The sequence below is a fragment of the Pteropus vampyrus genome, unplaced genomic scaffold, assembly GCF_000151845.1.
Source record: "Pteropus vampyrus isolate Shadow unplaced genomic scaffold, Pvam_2.0 Scaffold64, whole genome shotgun sequence".
In the NCBI taxonomy this organism is placed as follows: Eukaryota; Metazoa; Chordata; class Mammalia; order Chiroptera; family Pteropodidae; genus Pteropus; species Pteropus vampyrus.
Genome location: NW_011888845.1, coordinates 5,168,814 through 5,172,680, shown reverse-complemented (window position 1 = coordinate 5,172,680; position 3,867 = coordinate 5,168,814).

Sequence of the window (3,867 nt, the reverse complement as noted above, 5' to 3'; positions counted from 1 at the left end):
TTTCAAAAGTAAAATATTTTTTCTATGCTTAAAAAATTAGGTTGTTAATTACTCTGTCTTATGTAATTAAATAGAATCATAAATACTTTATATTTACTCATCTAATATTCTTTTTCATGTACTTTATTTTACAATATACCATATTACTTCAATAATGCCCATAGTCTAATTGTCACCCTCAAGCTATATTGGCAATTATCAGCTTTAATTCTTTTCAATGTTCAGATTTTAATGATAGATAAGAAGAGAGAGGTATTAATAGTGACTATCCATATCTCACCTTATTCCTAGCAATCAGTTTTTAATTAAATGCAATTTTCAACTCTTCACTTGATCTTTCAAAATTGTTAGAGCTTCAAGGCTGGTTTTTGCTGTTAACCGGCAGCTGGCCAGAGAGAAGAGTGCAAAAGAAAAGCAGACCCATGCTTCCCAAAATTGTCAGACAGAAATACATAGATAAAAGGGAGACTATGCAAGTTAAAATTTATAGATAATATGATTTTATATTGTGAAATGTGAATTAAAATGGAGTCACTTCTGACAAGAGGCTTTACAATGAAGCCAGGAGTCCATTATGGATATGAGTTTTATGCACTTCCTCACTGAACAGAACTTCTGAACTGGACAAAACCATAAGTACTCCAGAATGCTTCAAAAATATCTGCTACTCCTCACAAAAACAGACTTTTACTTAGAGATAGCTTTAGCAGTCAATTATGTTTAGCCAAAGTTTGCCTTCTGCTATCAACACCAATTACGATTGTTTGTGAATGACTTATGCAAATGCTCTCTTTCACCCTTTAAAACTCCTTAGCTTTTGTTTCCCAGCAGGACACTGGGCTGCTACCAGAACTGTGCCTTCTGGATTGCAATTCTTTTAATCCGCAATCAACACTTCTCTTTTCTTGTTTATTGCCTCCAGATGATTTAGGTTAACTATACACACATACACACACATATCCCACATATATATATGTACATGTAATTGTATACAAATATACATATACACACAGTCTTTAATTTATTCACTAATGGGAGTGGTTCTTGCATGTGAATATTTTCCCTCAGGTGTAACCAGTGAAGAGATTTATTTTGAGAATAGCTACTTTTAGGAAACTCTAGGAAGGCCTACTGGACACTATCATTTAATATGCCCTCTATTGATATGAAAGTTCATCATTAAAAAATGTCAAGTCATAAACCACATATGTATGTCAACATTCCTCACTTATGTTTATTGTGTGGCACTTTAAAGCCACTGCTAGTCCTTTTAGAATGAAGTATAGATAAAAGAAAGATGATATATTTTCCACTGTGGGATTGCAGGGCAGAAGTTTACAAGCCAAAAAAAGTGACTTCCCCAGCATGGAGGTGAGCAGCCAGGGAAGACAGGATTAGGAAAGAAGAGCGGTGGAGACTGATATATGGTAACCATTTCAGGGATAGCATTAATGAAACGTGAGGAACAAGCACATGAAATTGAGTTTATTTGAAAATGTTCTGATTTACCTTCTTTATATTCCAGGAACTATGGAAATTCCAGTCGGGGGAAAACATATATTACTGAAAGATAACCTGATTAAGAACAATAATTCTAATGGAAGGAATATTGAATTTAGACTCAGAGGACTTAAATGGGGATTTGTTATCTCATCGTTGTTCAAATTTGGGGCACAATATGACATCTTTGGCATATTTTAGTTTTTCCAGAGTATATATTTTGAAAGTTGACTCTATTTTGATTTTGAAGAAATGATTAGGAACTCATACTATTATTGAATAAAACAGTTAAGTTGTTTTTACCTTTATTAGGCAAAACAATTAAATTTTCGTCTGGAAAAATACTGATATTTTATATCATTTATCTACATTATAGCTGTAAATGAATAGATGAATAATCAAACATTTAAAAAGTAACTATTTGCTTATAATAAGCCTTAAAGCGTATTAATTATTAGAATGTCTTACAACTGTAATAATTGCTTAATTTTTCTATTTTTTCTAGTATTAATAAACTACTCACAATTTTGAAGATTAATTTTATACTGCAACTTAAAATACATTCTTTTAAATCTAAAGTTGTTAAAAATACAGATGTATTAATTTAGTGATATAAAGTTTAAAGAATAAATTATAATAAAAGTGAGATTAAAATATATGAATTTCCTTGAGGAAATGTCTTGTAAATACTTGAAATTTCTTGCCATCTGGATGTCCTTGTACATCTCAGTGGGCCCAGTGGGCCATGTAGGATATCCTGACATATTAAGGTTAAAAATTAGTCTGATTTCATTCAAGGACTGCTGGATGTGTCAGCACATAGATGGCTTGCTGAAAAATGTATCAATTCTAAAACATTTAACCAGTAGAATTTTTACTCCACTTTTACTCACACTTCCAGTTATCTAGTGTTGCCATTTTGCAAGGCTTTTGTAGATTTTGTGCTTTAAATTGCCATGCTTCTCTAATTTTCACACTGCCAATTTTAGTGCCCAAATTCTCAGGTCTGTTTCCACTCATCCAACTGTTTTTCAGCTTCCAAAATTTTATGTCTGTTTTCTCCTCTACCATTATCTTTGTCCTAGTGGATTTCAACCTTAATGAAAGATTTTGTTCATGATTTGTGAGATTTCAGGAGAAAGTGCTGGTAAATTTATGTGATTAATTCATCATCTTTAACTGGAATGCTAATTTTTGTTAATCTACATCTTTCAGTTAAAAAAGCTAAAGTCTTCTTTACATTCCTACAGAATTTCTTCTAAGTATAGTTAATTTTCAGATTAGTCTTAAAGGTACATCCAAAATATGTGTGGACTCTGCCTAATACTATCAGGACTATATTACAGTTCTGATCTCTGGCTTGTTGAAATTATGTTTATCAATAGATTCTAGGCCTATCGAATCTGCCCTCCTTACAGAGAAGCATTCTAATCATTATACATTTTATTACTTTCTATCTACATCTACAAATATTCTTTAAACCATTGCTGCCTTTAAGTCGATCCTTACATTCTAGAATCTACTGTCTTGAAATATCATATTTTAATCTAAGACTTCATATATTATGAAGCCTGTTGGAGACCTTGGATATACCTGGTAATTTAAGGTTTAAAATTTTTGACAGTTATAGAAAGATGGGAATTATGTCATTAAATACATAATTTGGTTTAAAGTATAAAAATACAAATCAAACTATTTTGGTTCATTGTAAAAGTGGTGTCACTATGCGTATAGCACAAAGTGAGACAAAGATTTTTCAGAGTTGCTGGATAGTTTCTAATTCTAATAAGAAAGTGTCATAATTGAATAATCATTCTATTTTCTTGAAATATTATGGGATAATGTAGGGCTAGATATGCTAAACAGGGCTAGATATGCTACTGAGAAAAGAAATATGTTGCCAAAATATTTTAATAAACACTTTAAAACACTGTTGAGCCGAAAAGATCTTAAGAGGCCAACCTCGATACAGAAGTCAGAACCACGTGAATGTAAGTGCGATGAAGACAGATATTTTCCTGAAGTCTTACCTTATCTGTGGAACTCTGGAGGTATAAAACTTTTGTTTTGAGAGTTAAATAGAGTACAAGATACAAAAGTCAAGATTAGGTCCCATTCAAGAACAGGGATCAAAAATCCTCACATTAACTGAACTCCACGAGAGAGATACAAATAAACCTGCCATACAGAAGTTGGCAAGAAAATGACTGTTTTGGCCATAGAGCTAAAGGAAAAGAGAAGACACATTCTGAGAATTTATAACCAAAATCCGGCTATCCTGTATGTTTGCAGACTCAATTCACTATAAATAGTGAATTAATTTAACATATATATGTGTGTGTGTGTGTGTGTGTGTGTGTGTGTGTG